Source organism: Cupressus sempervirens, chromosome 1, assembly GCF_028749045.1.
Source record: "Cupressus sempervirens isolate cs-2001-9-10 chromosome 1, ASM2874904v1, whole genome shotgun sequence".
Classification (NCBI taxonomy): Eukaryota; Viridiplantae; Streptophyta; class Pinopsida; order Cupressales; family Cupressaceae; genus Cupressus; species Cupressus sempervirens.
Genome location: NC_143118.1, coordinates 164,567,683 through 164,587,029, shown reverse-complemented (window position 1 = coordinate 164,587,029; position 19,347 = coordinate 164,567,683). Strand labels below are relative to the sequence as shown.

The following is a 19,347-nucleotide window of genomic DNA, read 5'->3' as shown; positions in this document are numbered from 1 at the left end:
TGGCATAATCTCTCCTTTCCTTTTCCCTCTGTTCTTGCTCTGCATTTTGTAGATTGTTTTCTTCCTCAACTTGTTCAAAAGTTTGCTTTTTGAAGGCATAGTTGAAGCATTTGACGACAAATTCTTTCATAAGATGGCAGACCAGATTCACAACTCTTCTCATTATCTCCTTAGGGCCCGTTTGGTGAGCGGAATAGGAATACGTATTCCAAAAATTGTGAATTCCTTGTTTGGATGCACCAAAACGGGATTGGAATACGAAGCAAAAATGGAATACGTATTCCATTTTTGGCCCAAAAATGAAGTTTTGCAATTCCACCAAAATAGGTGGTATTGGAATACGTATTCCTATTCCATTTTTTTAATTTTAGAAAACATAAATTTTCGGGTCCGCGAATTTCCATCAAATATTCGCTGAACCAAACGGAAAACAGGAATACGTTCTATTCCAGAATATGTATTCCGGAATACGTATTCCAGAATACGTATTCCTATTCCACTCACCAAACGGGCCCTTAGTGAATGCCATTCCCCTGTTTTGAAATTTGCACAAGTTATTTAATAATATTTTTTTTTGGGATGTGATGCTACAGAAAGATTTGTTCTTAATTTGAAACTGTAAATGACCGTTTTATAGCAATGGTAAGTTGCCTCTCTTGATCACAGCAATGGAAAGTTTCTTTTTCTACTGCTGTCATTAATGAAAAATCCACAACTTCCTTTTCAGTACTGCTACCATTAATGAAAAATCCACAACTTCCTTTTCAGTACTGCTATTTTAATCCACAACTTCCTTTTCAGTACTGCTGCCATTAATGAAAAATCCACAACTTCCTTTTCAGTACTGCTATTTTCGGAGGATTAATTAGCAACTGACAAGAATCTGGTCGAACGATTAATTAGATTGAGATAAATTAAACTGAAATCTTAACAAATTTCGCTATTGTATTGAACTTGAGGGAAAAGACTGGTTCTTCATTAAACATCACAAATTTGGCGGAAAAGTGGGAAATGAAAACATTGCCGGGAAGATTTGACGCGTGCTTTTGAAAGTGGCGTTGGTTCGAGAGTTGCGGCGCAATTAGTTGCTAATGAAGTCGGAATTTACCTTGTGCAGGTCGGTCTGTCTGGAGTCATCTATAGGTTTTTCTTATTGTTGGGATTATTTCTTATGTTCCATTTCTTTATTTTTTCATTCATGACCCCAACATAACATAAGCAAAGCATAACCGAGCGGCTCTCTCTTTCTTTCACACTCCAATCTTAACTACCAAACTAACAAACAAACTCCCTCTATAAGTGTGGATTCCTCGTTTACACGGAAACCAACTCGAAGTTTTTTTTCCTTGTCAAAGTTGAGGCGTGATTTGTACGTGGCGGTGGGAAACCAGTTGTGTGGGATGATATCTCTGGCAGAGAGTGTTCTGTTGGAGGAAAGAGATGTTACTCGCAGTGAGATGTTACAAACACCAGTTCGCTCCCCACAAATGCCTCATCTCCATCCAACTCCCTGACCCCGCCTGCACTTTCCATACATCCACAAAACCAACGAATTCAGTGGGCGAAGCTCAGATGAAGCATATGAGATCATACTAAGACCAACATCCTTCATAATTTTGAGTAGCTTTTTCTGTTGTGAATCTTGATTGATCAATGTTTAGTATACACAATGAATGTAGAAAGATTGAAAGATATGGAATGTGGAATATATACCTCTTTCAGATGTACGCCTCCCACATCACCATCGCCATCTTCATACTCGATCAGAACGGAAAACCAGCAGTCCTGAAACATTCCAAAGAGTTGAGCACAAATTTCCTCCAAATTCACAATGTAGCATGTCAGATGATTTTGTTTTTAACATGCGGCACCTATTTTTTCTTTTGAATTCTAACCGTTTTGATTGTTTTGCTCGCAAAAGCTGCTGCTGCTTCTTTATTTTTATTTTTGGGTTTAGGCCATTCAGCAACCGACACTTTTCTTTCTTAGGACGAGAGAATAGTTGGTGATTTTTCATGCTCTCTTCTTTGATAAAATTACTAACAAACAGTTGCGTATGTGCAAAGAGATATTTTGGAAAGAATATCCTAATGCATAGTGCAACAAAGTCTGCATTGACTTACAATTATAGAATAATACAACCATGATATTTAGTATTGATAGGAATTTTAATTATGTATTTTAAATTAAGAGCAATTAATATGCTATCATAGCTATGAATACACAGTGAGAAGTTAAAATTTCGCTTTGAGAAGTTGAAAGAAGAACTTATTATCTACTACAATGTTTTCTTAAAATAAAGAATCAAAGCCAACATAAGATAAACTTTGAAATTGCACTTTTATAATAATATACACTTAATTTGAAGTAAGCTTTAATGAAAAAGAGATATGTAATTAGTAAGATGCATATATCTATAATTATTCTTTATTGAGGGCGTATATGGATGTGAACTTTGTTTGAGATGATTCAATGTTATGTTGGAACCAAGAGATTGCTAGAGGGGTTAATTTCTAAGTTTGAATTCATGGATAAAAGAATTAACAAACTGAAAAATAATTATGGTAAAATGTATATGTAGTACTGATAATGTCAACAATACTCGTACTATTTTATTGGAGAAAAAGAATTTCCAATCATTTTGGTAGGAGGCTATGCAAAAGTTAACAAAAAAATATGTCAGTAGTGCTGAAACTTGTGATGTTGTTGTTAGAGTAATTAGATATTTTCTAATTAACTCTAGTCTACTTAACCTAAAGTTTAGGCATATAATAATTAATTCTTTTATTTATTATTATTATACAACCTACGTTAGACCTTTTTAGAGTTTGGATCTCCTTTATCAAGACAATCTCTCTTTGTAATTATTAACCAATTCACTTTTGATAATAGCAATTTGTTTTTTTTCTCATCAAGAATGTTTCCTCTTCTATGGATCTGTGAATTCAAGCATCAATAGATTTTCTCCTCTTTCTGTGATAGGTGTTTGCATGCATGTGATTCTTGGTAGCTGTGGGGTTGAGCTTTCATCAACTTAAATATGGTATCAAAGATCTAGATCTTCATGCCCCTGTCTTGTTTCTGAGAAGTTTGGCTTGGCTTTTAGATCTGTGTTTTTTCTTTCAGAGGTTTCATTTTTTAGAGTTATTTTGTATTGAATTTGGGAGATCATTGATTTTTGGTGCACTTTGAACCCAAACAAACATCACTGTTGATCTGAGAGCGACCAAAAACTCGTATTTTCATATAAAATGTGTCAAATTTTGGCACAATTGGAAATTGTGGGAAAAAAAATTGCTCCCAAATTTGACATGTTTCCCAAGGTAGTGATTTAAAAAAAAAAAATGCACATTTCCCAAATCAATGATTTTCAAATTTTTGCACATAAATTGAGATTTTTATTTCAAAAATTAAGATTTTTGGCACATTTCCCAAGGCAATGATTTTTTTAATTTTGGCATGCAAATCAAGATTTTTGGTACATTTCTTGAGGCATTTGTGGAAATGACTCACTAAAATGAAAATTCAAGAACAATAGAGCCTGTTCCTACAAGCCAAGACAAGATAAATTTAGGTGGACAAGGCAATAGAGAAAATATACAAAACCCAACTACATTTCTTGAGGATAATTTCTAAAAGATTCAAAATGAAGTTTCAACAACAATTGGATAGCTTGAGAATGCCACATATGAGTTATATTTGTTAGGAATGCTATCTACGAATGAAAGTGTTTCGTACATCAGAAGGTCCAGTATGCAATAAATGTCGACAAGAAAAGGGAAACAATAGATTTTCTGCTTCAAATAATATGGATCCAAGGCCACAACTTGAGGAGCTTGCAAACTTATATACAAATTTGAAATAGAGAAAAGGTCATACTTGAGCTTATATATTCTCTAATATATATAGGGAAGTCAATATATATAAGGACTTATTACTTGTATGCTTTAACCTTTAAAAATTATATAATACTAACATGTGTAAAAATGTTGAAACTACAACACTGCATTTTCTTTTTAGAAAGGAGTTGATCTCTAATATTTTTAATAAATGAAAAATCTCAATTTGCTTTGCAAAATATAATAGAATTTTATTAAAGATTAAAGTTGAACTATCATTTTTTAATTATTACATTATTATATATTTCTTTGCTTAATTTCCATTAGCAATAAGTCCTCTGAATTCATTTCTCCTCCATTGCCAATGTTCCACTATAATAGACAACAGTTTTTAAGATATCTGGTTATGTGCAATCTATTTTATTCATCAAAGGCTTCAAAACTCTCTTTTTCTCATCAAAGGCTACTCTGTTCTGCTCAGGGGAAGGTAAAATAAGAGATATAGAAATAGGATCAATCCTTGAGCCCAAAAAAAAAAATTCAAAGCTGAATGTAATTGCTTTAATATTAATCTTACTACTTAGAAAAACATTATTTTTTCTTCAAATATCCATTCTGTATTAAAGATGAGCGAGGATATTTAGGATCAGTTGGGAAAAAATCAAATGCATCCAAAGTATTGAAATTTGAAAGTCGAGTTCAACTATTTATATTTTAATCTTATTGACTAGAAAAACTCTTCAAATATCCATGCTAGATCCAATTCATAAACATATTAAGATTTAATAGAATACAATTTAAATTTTTTTGGATCCCACCATCCTCTCCATATATCTCTCCAACCATTCTCACCATTTCACCTCCAGATGACAAATATGAAAAGGATGTTCAAACCTCCTGATGAGGCATATGAAAAGGATATTTAGAATAGTTTGACATGACTATACAATAGATATAATTCATATTATGTTCTACTTTTAATAAAGTAAAAATATAAATCATCTATAGTATATTTTAGAAGTTAATTAAACAAAATGCACTGCTCCCACATTTGATAATCAATCACACACATTGACATTAAATCCCATATTAAATCCATCTTAGGATTTAAATGCATTAAAATGGAGATTTCAAAATCAATATATTAAAAACAATTCTAAAAATTAGTGTCTCTTTTCTAACATAAACTCAATGGCCTCAAATTTCTCATTTATAATGCGAGCAGAACATCAAGGTCAAATCCCAATAGATAAATAACATTGATGAACAAGAACACCAACCTATAACAATGAGCCCCCTCACACAAGTATTAGTATTCACCAAATCATGTAAAAACCATCCCCTGTTGTTCAATTATGAAGCTTACCTAGCCTCAATGTCGTATAAAACCCTTGCCAAAAGACTTGAGAACAGGAAGGAATCAATGAGTAGATTCAGGATGAGGAAGATGAGGATGTGCAATTCAAATGTAGTAATTGAAACATAGAGACAGACACCATAACAAATCACCCCCTTCCTCTCTCATCACCCAAATGAATGACTCCTCGCTTGCCTCCAATGCCCTTGCAATCACTTAATTTCTTAAAGGGATAGAACAAATATGTTACGTACAGAAATATATAAAATGAACTACTACCTTTGTGCCAAAATCCATGACTGTAAATCTCAGAGAAGGTTGCATTATGTCTAAAGCATTTACCATATGAAACAAAATATTTGTGTGGTAAAATCTATTACTATAAATTTCTTAGAAGGATAGAACATGATTAAATGATATTCACAATCAATTTTCTTTATAATAGTTGGCGTTGCATGGTGTGTTTTCTTTATAATAGTTGGCATTCTACAATATGTAACAGATGATATTTGTGTTCGAACAACTTATATTTTCAATTTTGTGGTTGATCAATGGATTTACACCAATTTCTTGCCACTTCAATGCATATTGCCACCTCATACTCTTAATTTTTTCAAAAATACTAAAATGTTTACAACGAAAGTTGCTCCCATTGTAGAAGCCTCTCAGCTTAATAATGTATAATGCAACAAAATCAGTATTAACTTACAATTATACAATAATATAACCATGATATTTAGTATTGATAGGAATTTTAATTATGTGTTTTAAATTAAGAGCAATTAATATGCTATCATATTTATGAATACACAATGAGAAGTTGAAATTTCGCTTTGAGAAGTTGAAAGAACTTATTACCTACCACAATATTTTCTTAAAATAAAGAATCAAAGCCAACATAAGATAAACTTTGAAATTGCAATTTTATAATAATATGCACTTATTTTGAAGTAAGCTTTAATGAAAAAGAGATATTTAATTAGTAAGATGCATATATGTATAATTATTCTTTATTGAGGGCGTATATAGATGTGAACTTTGTTTGAGATGATTCAATGTCATGTTGGAACCAAGAGATTGCTAGAGGGGTTAATTTCTAACTCTAAATTCATGGATAATAGAATTAAGAAACTAAAAAATAATTATCGTAAAATTTATATATAGTACATATAATGTCAACAGTACTCATAGTATTTTATTGGAGAAAAAGAATTACAAATCATCTTGGTAGGAGGCTATGCAAAAATTAACAAAAAAGCATGTCAGTAGTGGTAAAGCTTGTGATGATGTTGTTAAAGTAATTAGATATTTTCTAATTGACTCTAGTCTACTTAACCTAAACTTTAAGCATATAATAATTAATTCTTTTATTAGTTATTATTATACAACCTAAGTTAGACCTTTTTAGGGTTTCAATCTCCTTTATAAGGATGATCTCTCTATGTAATTATTAACCAATTCACTTTTGATAATAGCAATTTGCTTTTTTGCTCATCAAGAATGTTTCCTTTTCTGTGGATCTATGAATTCAAGCCTTAATAGATTTTCTTCTCTCCTTTTGTGATAGGTGTTTGCATGCAGGTGATTCTTGGTAGCTATGGGGTTGAGCTTTCATCAACTTAAACATGGTATCAAAGATCTAGATCTTCATGCCCTTGTCTTATTTTTGAGAAGTTTGACTTGGCTTTCAGATCTATGTGTTGTCTTTTAGAGATTTCATTTTTTAGAGTTATTTTGTATTGAATTTGGGGGGTCATTGATTTTTGGTGCACTTTGAGCCCAAACAGACATCACTGTTGATCTCAGAGCAACCAAAAACCCTTATTTTCATATAAGATTTGTCAAATTTTGGCACAGTTGGAAATTGAGGCAAAAAAAATTGCTCTTAGATTTGACATGTTTTCTGAGGTAGCGATTTTCAGATTTTTTTGTACGTTTCCTAAAGCAATGATTTTCAGATTTTTGTACATAAATTGAGATTTTTTGTTTTAGAAATCAAGATTTTTGGCACATTTCCCAAGGCAACTATTTTCTTAATTTTGGCACACAAATCAAGATTTTTGGTACATTTCTTGAGGTAGTGATTTTGTGATTTTGGCATGCAAATTGAGATTTGTTGTTACACAGATTAAGATTTTTGGGTTTGCAAACCAAGATTTTTTGGGCATGCAAATCGAGACAATTTTATTACTAAACTGACACACTTCCTGAGGCAATTTTTGGTGCTGGTGGGCACACTATTTGAGGCATTTAGGCATAGATCCCAAGTAATTTTATTTTTCTTTTCTAGCACTTTTTTTGGACCTACATGTGTTTTTTGGCCATAACTTTCTCAGCTGAACTTTGTTTTTGTCAAACAAGATATTACTGGAAAGTTGATTCCAAGCCCGTTGTGATGGTGCAGTTTATTTGGATTTTTGATGATTTTTGGTGGCCTATTTTGGCTATCAAATTCCAAAAAAAATATTTTGCACTTCGAGAGACATATTTTGAGACATTCTATTTTCAAGATTATGCTCCAGGCACATCCTATTCAATTTTTTGTATTTCTGCATTTTAATGGATATCTTGGTTGTTTCAGCTTCGGGGATCAATTTTATTATTTCAAATGATTTTTCATGGGTTATACTATCTATTATATCAATCTTATGTCTCTTTTGATCTTTGTTAATATTATTTTATAGTATTTTTGCAAACACGCTGAGATAAAGTGTCACTCTTTTGTATTTTGGGATCTTGCACATCTTTTTGGTTGTACTCGCACTACATTATAAAGTTCCTTAGGGGGTTTCATGTTCACCATATTTTCCATCTTTCTTTGTCAAGTGAGTGTTCCTTCTATGACATTAACCTCATGATGTGTCGATGACACATGCCATTATAGGTGTTTGTACTTCTTTTGCACTCTCGATGTTCCTAGTTCTTCTTTCTACAGGAGATATTACATTTAGTTTTAGTGTTCATGTCTGACCTCTTACATTATAGGGGGTTATGTTATTTCTATTTCTTTCTTGGTTTGATGGAGTGAGCTATGTATTCAGTATTTGATCTTATGTACTAGGCAATTGTAGTGGCTAGATAGCTATGCATTTTGGTGAGATGGGTCATTTATAATATAGACATTCTTTCATTCCTATTTTTTGGAGGCTATGAAGATACCTTGCATTTTAAATTGATCATCTCTTTAGACTTAGTCTTCTTTACCTAGTCATGTTCTATGAGGTTCTTCAGATCAACAGTTTAATAGTGTTTGCAGCTTCATGCTTCAATGGTGTTCTTCATGATCATCTTTTGTTCCTATCTTCTAGGACATTCCCTGGTTTGGAGACTTCTTCAATCCTTGACTAGTGCTTTTTAGCATGTTTTCCATCTCTTTTTGCAATAGGGGTTTTCCCATGTGGTTTTCTCTATTTCTCCTCTCTTCAAAGATTTGGTTGTGCTTGGGTACCTCATTAGGCCTTGTTTGCCAGGACCCAATTCTACTTTCTGTATAGTTTTTAATATTTCAGCTACTCCCTAAGTTTATCTTAAGAAGGGGTGTTAGTGTAATTATATATTTTCTAATTAACTCTAGTCTACTTGAGCTAAACATTAGGCATATAATAATTAATTTTTTTATTAATTATTATTATGCAACCTAGGTTAGACCTTTTTAAGGTTTTGATCTCCTTTATAAGGAAAATCTCTCTTTGTGATTATTTACCAATTCAATTTTGATAATAGAAATTTCTCTTTTTGTTTATCAAGAATGTTTCCTCTTTTGTGGATATGTGAATTCAAGCCTCCATAGATTTTCTTGTCTCTTTCTATGACAAGTGTTTGCATGTAGGTGATTCTTGGTAGCTGTGGTTGTAGCACATGTGATCCTTTTGGAAAGTCGATGACAGATAGTTGAAGTAGTATACTTTGTTTTGCAAACACACATTAGAATCATACTATGTCAGTTGAATTTGTTTTCAATGCAATGTAGCATCAAATTTTTGTTGTTGAAAAGTAAACATGGACAATGGAAACAAGAATTGTGTATGAAAAAATTTATTTTCAAATTATTTTAGTGAAAGAAGAAAATTTGTAGTGGATATAATTACTTTTACGATTGGTAGATTTCATAGAATAACAGTTGTAATCCAGATATGTTGTGTTTGAATTGTGATATGTTGTGTGCTTGCATGTTAAAGTGAGTTTTTGTTAGAAAGTAATGGGAATTAAATGTGTTTAGAAATTTTTTTTTTTTGAGAATTATTTAAAATGATGGATATAAGATTTTGTTGTTACCTTTGTTGGTTAATGTTTCCATGTTGTAGGCAGTGTTGTTTATTGAAGTGGTGACACTAGTTGTAGACATGCTTCTTCCTTCTTCTTGGCAATTATGTACAAATTATTTTGTATTTTACAGTATTGTTCAAAAGAGAATGATGGTTGAATCTAAAGCCCGTCAATAGATTTCACTCTCAATATTGCTATAGATGTCAATCCCTGTCTTTCTCTTTTTCCAATGTCTATTGTAGCCTTTTCTAATATGAGTCCCTGGGTTTTTTGTATTTTAATGGACCAAGCCATAGCTAGTTGTAGTTGTGTACAATTTTCTTGGGTAATTAGAGTAATGGGTACATTGTTTCAATTATTTGTATCCTGGGTTGGTCCAATATAATTTTAAAAATTAACAACAACATATTTTGGTAAATCTGAAGGGTTTGAATTTGTATCATAGATGATTGATGTTATTTGTCCAAATGATCCATTTACAAGTCCAACTTGTATCCATAGATATTTTGTTAACATGATATGTTGAACAATGCATAGTAGGACCTCTTGCTAAAGTTGACCATCTTCATTGTGTTCATTTGATCTTTGTATAGCAACTCTAGCAAAACTAAACTTTCTATTGGGTGGTTCAACTATTTTAGAATTTTTTTATTATGTAGTTTCATGAATTCATTAGTTGCAAATAGATGTGTAGCTTTATCAAAATCTTCTCTTTGTTTGGAACTTAAAAGAGTTATTTGTTCAAGTCATGAGGGTGTCCCAATCATCTTGTAGTGGGTTTGCATTTCAAATATTTTGTAGGATTTTCTAAAATTGTTGTTGGGATTGACTTTTTCCTTGTTGTCAAAAGATCGTGTCCAATGTAATTACAATAGTGAATGTTTTCCATAACATGATTGCTGTAGAATTTGAGGCATATATTGGCTTATTTAGAACTAGTGGTAGCTGGCCTAAGTCACCAATGAGGATGATAGAAAGCCCAGCAAAAGGTTCTTATTTTTAATGTGTAAAAGCCTCACGCATGCGACTATCAATTTTGATAAGAAGTTGTGGTCCTAATAAACTCATTTCATCTATAAGAATGTATTTAATATGTTTGAAGTCTTCTTGAAGGTTTGTTAATGATTGACCTTTTAAGGGATGTATTTCTTTAATTGGAATTCAGAGGAATATGTGGATTGTTGATGCTTGACTATTATAAGTAGCAACTTATGTAGGTGCTAGAGCAAGCAATGATTTCTTGTCATTTTTTTTTGGTAATGTTTATGGTTTTTGTAATGTAATCAATAAGGTATGTTTTTATAGTTCCTAATGTTCCTTGGATAATCATGTGTAGTGGCTTCTTGGGGAGTGGATTTGTGTGATGTTTGGTGATGATATCTAAAGCTAATTTGTTTGGGGGCTAGTTGGTAATTTGGTTGCAAATTTTTTGAATGGAAAAAGTTTCCATTTGTTTGTAATTTTCTTGTAAGAATAAATTTTGTTTCTGATTCATTTAGTTCATGGGAAATGTTGTTTTTATTCCATTGGTGATTAATATCAATGTCTAATTTTCCTAGGAGATCAATCTCGTTGATTGTAAAGTTTTTGGAGGCACCCATTTGGGATAGTAACTCCCATTCGTATAGGTCTATCTTTTAGTCAATTTCAAGCTCATCAATGTCAGTACTGTTATTTTCTTCATTTGTTGGCGTGTTTTCAATTCTCTTTACATGCCAAGGAGAGTAATTATTGGTATGTATCATTTTCCAATTTGATATTATTTGTTCTTTGTAATGCCAATGTCTATAGGAATATGTCGAAAGGTTTTGTATAGTAAGAGTTCATTCCAACAAAATGTTTCAAAGTTTTCATTAGTTTCATCTAGAATAATCTTGAAGAGGGTGTAGACATTGATGATTGCATTGGCTTTTCTCTTTTTCCATTGAACCTTCTTTCAATTTTTAAAGAATGTGTACATTTGGACTATTTCAATGAGTGATAACAAGTCTAGTTCTGCAAGGTGCTCTATGTATGATTGGATATAAGTGTTACCTAGTTCTTCTTCATTGTTTGAATTATTGATTCAATAAAGCAATTTTTTTGTGACATTTAATGAAATATAAATTATTTGAATCTTATATAATCACTATATTTGAAATTTAATTATAGATGTAACCTCAGTATGTAAAGGCATTGTATTTTCTCTACCTATAAAAATATCTGGTGCCATCTAGACTCAATAAATCTGACAAAATTTGATTTATTTCTTATTTCTTCAACATCAATATTTTATGAATTATATATAGTATTGCATCTATTCAATGTTTCTATGATTTTCCAAATATCATTTCTCCTCATGTTCTAATTGATATCTTTTGGATGAAAGTAAATTACATTGATTTTGGGAAGCAAAATCAGTGGTCATTGCACCATAGAATGGTATCCAAGTAATCACCGATCATCTTAGAGCATTGGGGAACAAGCAACAATCATACTTCTTCAATATGAACTTTGTCTCAATGATGACTCAATTTTCCTACTTACTTAGCCTGTACTTCTCCCTTTAGCATTGATTTTATATCCTCTTGACGAGCTAGGAGGCAATGCATTGGGAAAAGATGGATGGTCAATCTATCTGTATGATCTTTGATAGTTAAATCCTAATAGCAATATCACAATTTGAATTATTGTGGAAATTATCTCCTACTTATCAATTGATGAGCTTAAAGGGCTTTCTAATGAATGGCTCATACAGCACAACACTTGGTGAAGGTTTTGCAAATGGGGTTACAAGCTTTGGGTATAACCATGGAGGAAACTTTATAGTTAAGTGCGCTCAGGCTTGAGTAGTACTAGGATGGGTGTCCTCATGGGAAGTCCCAGTGCTTCACCCCTGTGAGCATCACCTAGATCTAATGAGTGCTAAATGTTCCATTTATTCACATGAGGGATGGATTCATTTTGAATCGCTACTCATGAAACATGGGTCAATGAGTCTGACTCAAAATCACACAGTTAAATCCTAATAGCACTATCACAATTAGACTTTCTATGGAAATTATCTCCTACTTATCAATTGATGAGCTTAAGGTTCTTTCTAATGAATGATTCAAAAGGCACAACACTTGGTGGAGGTTTTACAAATGGGGTTTCAAGCTTTGGGTTTAACCATGGAGAAAACTCCATAGTTAAATGCGCTTAGGCTGGAGTAGTATTGGGATGGGTGACTTCCTGGGAAGTCTTGGTGCTTCACCCCTATGAACATCACCTAGATCCAATGAGTGCTAATGTTCCATTTAATCTCATGAGAGATGAATTCATGTTAAATCACTAGTGATGAAACATGGGTCAATGAGTTTAACTCAAAATCACAAAGTTAAATCTTGATAGCAATATCACTATATGATCTTACTTGATTTTGAAAAGGCCTATGACAAAATTGAATGGGAATTTGTGATTTAAATTTTGAAGGCCTTTGGTTTCCCACCCTATTTCTATGATTGGGTCAAAATTATTTTCAAGGAATATAATACTATCGTTGAAGTCAATGGTTTTCTTTTGGACCTTATACCTCTTGGTAAATCTATCAAACAAGGCTTCCCTTTGGCACCTACTCTATTTCTAATTATTTTTGATGCTTTACAAGTCTTATATTCTTAAAAACACTTAGATTGGCATTCCTATCAAAGTTATCATCTTACCAAACATGAAAGACCTCCCAATTGAATCGTGTGTTGATAACACAATCATCTTTGTCTAAATGAATGAGGAAAACATTGATAACATTATTGACATAATTTAATTAATTTTTCTTCACTTCTATAGCTGATATCTACTTATGAAATCAACTATTTTGGGATGGTTAAATTTTTCTTTAGATTGGCTTATTAATAATGGGTGTTAGTGGAAAGCTCCTAATGATATTGTGAGAAATTTGGGAATCCCTTTTTCTTTAAACCCTTGAACTAAGGAAATGTGGAACTGGATATTTTAAAAGATTGCAAGAAAACATATCAAGTGGAAAACTTATATGCTTTCCATTGCAAGGAGGGACCAAATTGTTCAAAAGGTTTTATCCTCCCACATTGTTTATTATGCATCAACATGGATTTTAGCTAACTACCAAAATAATAAGTTGGAGAAATTTTTGAGGGATTTCCTTAATTTGATGGTACGAGCAACAAGAGGAGACACCATGTTAATGTGGATTGTTGTTGCTCTCCTAAAAACATTGGGCGTTTAGGTCTTAAAGATCTTAAATGCAAGTCTTACCACTTTCTTCCAAATAGATCATGAAGGCCCTAAATGGGAATGAACCTTGGAAGATTCTTATAAGAAAAAATATTAACATGTCTTCCACTAAAAGGGTAAGGATTGACACAACACTGTTCTTCTTGATATTGTTTTGGGGTATTTTGATATTAAACTATTTAGGTCTAATGTTTTATCTACCATATAGAAGACCTAGTATCATGTTAGATTCTTGATTTGCAATATATTTTTTGTTGGTAAGAACCCATATTATGTTGTTCAAGAAGGAGATCCAGATTTTCATGACTATGGATGTTGAACAAGTGCAAGACTCTTACACCTTCATAACTCCAACACGTGCTTAATCCTTCAACACAAAACATTACCAACAATGTATATTTTGTCGACAAACTTGATCCTACCAATAATGAGAGAAGGGTTTCTGATGGATGGGACACTTTACATGGATGGGATTACACTTAAAATTGGCATAATGAGTATGAGTGGAACCAAGATAATAACAAGTTGTCTGAAAGCAATCAAAAGAAGTAAAACTTAAAAGAAGATCAATCATCAACTAAAAATATTTGTTTAAAGTTTTTGATATCTCTAAGTAATATGTTGGCCAACCTTGTATTATACTTCTGCTAACTCCCATCTAATACATGCACTTCTCTCTTTTTTATTGAGCTATCTTAATAAAAATAAACAAATAAATAAAGAATGTATAATAGAAAAGAAAAAATGGTCAAATCCCTAGAAGAAGAAAATGAGCATACATGGTGATATTATAAATCTACGGGAAATTTATCTTGATTTTACATAATATAAGTTCATAAATGAATTAAGGATATAATGATCACATCTCAGGAAGCATGTAAACATGCCAAGGATAGAGGACTATAAGAACTTGTGATGTTAAAGCAATGCAACTATATTCAATGGTTTGTGGATTATGGTTCACAAAATATGTTGTGAATTCCTAAAACCCTTATAGGCTTAGAAACTGGCATGGAAATGAGATACAATTTTTTATAGATTAAAAATTAGTCTAAATTAGATATTAAATAGGTGTAAAATGTAGCTTATATATATATGTATGTATGTATGTATATATATATATATATATATATATATATATATATATATATATATATATATATATATATATATATATATATATACTGGTGGTTAAGATTTTTAAAAGATAGGAAGCGTGAATACTCACACTAAGTTCTAGAACAAGAATATATAAATGAATCATAATAATGAAAGAAGGATTGGATCTAAAAGTAACACTTAACATTTTTTTTAAATGTAGACCTAAAAACCATAATATGTAAGAAAAATTCTATGAGGAATAAAGTCATATAAGATCATATGATTTCACTATAAATTTAAAAGGAAAGTAAACTTTCATATATATAGGTTAATCCATTGAAATATTACAAGTGAATGCATATTAACTTAGACTAGCTAATGGTCATTTCCATATTGATGCAATTCTAACCTAAATGTTATTTACATAACAAGGTAAAGACAAAGCATGCACGTATGCTTAGATTGGTGACTAAAGAATCCTTACATTTGATGAAGATATTCGAATCTTGCATATAGCTATCATAGAAATGATGGACCTTATATGCACAATGACTTGAGGATTTAAAGAGAGTATATATATGGTTTGAATACACCCAAGAGTTAGTTTTGCAGCCACAAACTCAACCTTTGCTACATTGTAAGAATTTGGCTTAGGCCAGAATTCACCCAAGAACTAAAGAACTCAACACAAGCACACAATAGACCAAAATAAATAGAGTATGATCAGAATGATGATATTCATTCAATATGCTAGCTTGAGAGTACACTAGGAGTGCCTGTATATAAAGGCCTTTGGAGAGCTTCTAGAATGCATAGAAGTCAACAACATGATAAGTCATACAACTAGGCACATGTACACTTGATATGGGTTATCCTCCATTAAGTACGCAATTAAGTGTGATGTTGTAAGGATAAGCCTACAATGGTGTAGCACACAAATCAGTGGTGTAGACAACATGCACATAATTACAGTTGTGTAACTCATGAGAGTACACAAACTCCTAAGTGTCTCACCTAAAATAAATAATAAAATAATGAAAAATAATTAAATAATGCATTAACCTAAGTAAACCTAAGTAAGTGTAATAAGTAAACATTTATTTACACCAACAACCCCCTTTAAGTGCAACTTAGGGGAATGCCCTTAAGCTTACAAAAACTAGGATGCAATGTAATATGGGTCTCGGCTACTAGGCGATGTTAGGTACCTATGTACATAATGATATGCAATCTCTCATAAAGCGGGGAAAGAGGGAAAACCTCATTGGAAAAACCCTCCCCAAAAAAGAGAGATGAATAGGGATGCATGGATGGATGGAGTAATCAAGACCCCCCCATTACGACATACATCCACTATATACATAAGAGAATAATGAGAAGAAGAAAAGAGATGGGATAGGCTCCCCCCTCCAAAGAAGAATGCCAAATAGTGATTTCTTTGATGAAGAAGTTGATCCAAGACTACAAAATGGCATTCCTCCCCTTAGGAAGAAATAATGCCAAAGGTACAAATGAGACGCTTCCGCTGTGTGTGGAAAGAATCCCATGGATAAGTGATGTCTTTGAAACCTGCTCAACCGACTGAAGAACCTATCCCAAGGAACTATCTGTCTCTACAACTAATGAAGAACCCTACTGTAATTGCTGATCATAAGTATCCATAATTACTTCAACTTGTAAGGATCGATCATGTAGAGAATGAACAAGAAGGTCATATGAAACCCTTGTGGCAACTAAAGAAGGTACTTCTGCATCAAGAAGAAGAGGCAGATCATCAATACTATCCCTCAAATTTGTCATTGAACCTATATCTGGAAGACTGAATGTACCTTGTTGTTCTAGACCTATCATTGTGGTGATGTATGCATGTGGATTTAACTGATGAAGTGACCTCTCACGACAACTATGGATAGAACCCCACGTGTTTGAATTTGTTGAAGCACTATCACTAGTGTCACTATCAGTTTCCACACTATATGATGTGTGAAGAGGAGTAGAGGACAAGCTTGGTGAACTTTCCTCAAAGTAAACATTCTTCTCCACAAAAATCTAATGTGTCTCTGGATCTAGAAGTCTATATGTCTTCACACCATCTTCATAACCAATGAAGGTACAAGGTCGAGATGACTGTGCCTTGCATCCCCTGGAAGATCTGTTTGCCCATGCAGGACAACCGAAGACTCTGAAGTGTGTCACAATAGGTTTTCTGCCGCACCATGCCTCAAAAGGAGTCTTTCCATCTAAGGATGGATGAGGAGAACGATTAATAATGTGAGTGGCACTAGAGATTGCTTCGACTTTCAATGATAGATCTAGAGACTTGGCTTGTATCATGCAACTTGCCATAGATTTGAGAGTTTGGATCCTCAATGTTGCAACATCTGTCTTATGCGGACTGAATGTTGGTAGAGTTTGAAAATCAATCCCCTCATGTCTGCAAAAGTCCATAAGTCTTCTGTTCACATACATGCTTCCATTATCCATTCAGAGAACTTTGATGGCTTTTCTGGATTTCTGTTCTACACGAGTCTTGACATCTAGAAACTTGTCCAACACTTCATTCTTGTTATGAAGAAAGTAGACCCAAGTGAACCTTGAAAAGTCATCAATGAAGGTCAATATGTAGCAACCCTGGTTGAATGCAAAAGGACCTGCTAATACCATGTGAACCATCTGTAGAACACTTGGTACTCTTGAAGACTTCCCTCTCTATAACTTCCCCTCTGGATGCATATCCACTAAATATGTTGAACATTCACCATTAGAAAATTTGATTTTAGGTAGACCTTTGACCATTCTGTATGTACAAAGTTGTTGAAGATAGCGAAAGTCAAGATGACCATACCACTCATGCCATAATTGCATGTTTGAATTGGATTGTGATAACAAGGACTTTGAAGAAGACTTGGGCACAAAATGGGAGAAAGAGTAAAACCTCTTGTTATGATTCACTTTTCCCACTGCAACCAATGAGTTGTCTTTAAGACTGTGCATTTTTATGGAGTCTAGAAGGAATTCAACTCTATGTCCATCTCCAAGGTGAGTGATTTGGTAGATTGATAGGAGATTTGACCTTAGGTTTGGAACATAGAGAACATCTTGAAACTCTCCATTTTCCATCTCCACATTTCCTTTTCCTTCAACTTCCATTTTGCTATCATTTCCCATGAAGATGTGTGTTACTTTGGACTGCTTCAATAACGAAAAATCCTCTTTTGAAGAACTCATGTGATATGAGGCACCTAAGTCAAATATCCATTCCTTTGAAGAATTTGCATTTTCCATGAGTGCTTGCCCTTTGCCCTTTGAATTTGAAGAAGACCCTTTCTCCTTGTAAGAATTAGGCAATGAAACATTATGTCTCTTCATGATGTTGGTCAACTCATCAATCTTCTTAAGATAACACTCATGTTCTTCATGACTCGATTTCTTGCAATAAGCACACTTCTTCTTCTCCTTATTGTTGTCCCCTTTCTTGTTGGAATTTGAGGACTTTTCTTGTTGATTGGATTTTGGTGTTGTCTTTTCTGCATTCTCAGGTTTGTTCTTCCATTTCTTTTTACCCTTTCCTTTATTTGAAGACTATCCAACTGAATTTTGAGAACCCTCATCGTTGGCCACCAATGCTTTAGACTGAGGTGTTTTGAGAATCCCCATTGATTTCAACTTCTTTTTCTTCATCATCCAATAGTTTAGCATATTCATCAAAAGTGACTTTCTTGTAGGCAGACCCTAAGGTAGTCTTTGAGGTGTTAAAAGAAGATACAAATGTGAAATACTTTGATGGCAACTTGTTATGAATGAGATAGATCAGTCTGTCATCTTTTATAGAACTTCCACAATTAGCAAGCTTTGTCCTTAGTTCATTCACCTTGATGATGAAATCTTGGATGGATTCATATGACTTAGGATCTAAGGAGACAAACTCGTCTTCAATTTTGAAAACATCCTCTTCAAACACTTTACCATAAAGGTTTTCAAGGGTATCCCAAGCTTCCTTGGATGTAGAACACTTCTTGATTTCATACATGATCTTATCATCTACCCCAAAAACATATATCACCTAGGGCTTTCCTATCCATTGCTACCTAAGTTGAAATATCACCTGCTGATACTTTATGGTTTAGGAAGAATACCATCTACATATTGTGAAACTCCATTATGCATTAAGTGATACCACATTTTGATTGACCACATGGCATAATTATGAGGAGTTAATTTAGGAAAATTAAAGTTGCCCATAATGCAGAAAATAAAATAAAAGTGCAGAAAAGAGAGAACACAACACCAAGAACACCCCCCCTTTTCACTAAATCAAGAACACCCCACCCCCCCACAAAAAAAAATTAGATGCTTTGGGCACTTTATCAGTAGTGTGATTACAATGGGCCACTTGCCAATTTTGGCCTTCGTGGACTTCTAATTTTGCTTGTTACAACCTCTTAATGGATTACAAATTTGGAACTTTATAATGTGCTACAATTCTGAAGCATTACAAAGCAAAGAAAGGCCCTATTTCTGAAAGTGACACTTTTTTCCACATAACCCTAT

At 33.0% G+C, this 19,347-nt stretch overlaps 1 pseudogene across 1 annotated transcript; it reads right to left on the bottom strand.

Moving 5' to 3' along the window:
* Positions 1-1,234: 1,234 nt before the first annotated feature.
* LOC149576662 (expansin-B1 pseudogene) lies at positions 1,235-16,596 on the bottom strand (annotated as a pseudogene). Its single transcript, XR_016354487.1, has 3 exons — positions 16,465-16,596; positions 1,714-1,785; positions 1,235-1,520 (listed from the first exon to the last, which is right to left on the bottom strand). The product of XR_016354487.1 is annotated as an expansin-B1 pseudogene (transcript).
* Positions 16,597-19,347: the final 2,751 nt, after the last annotated feature.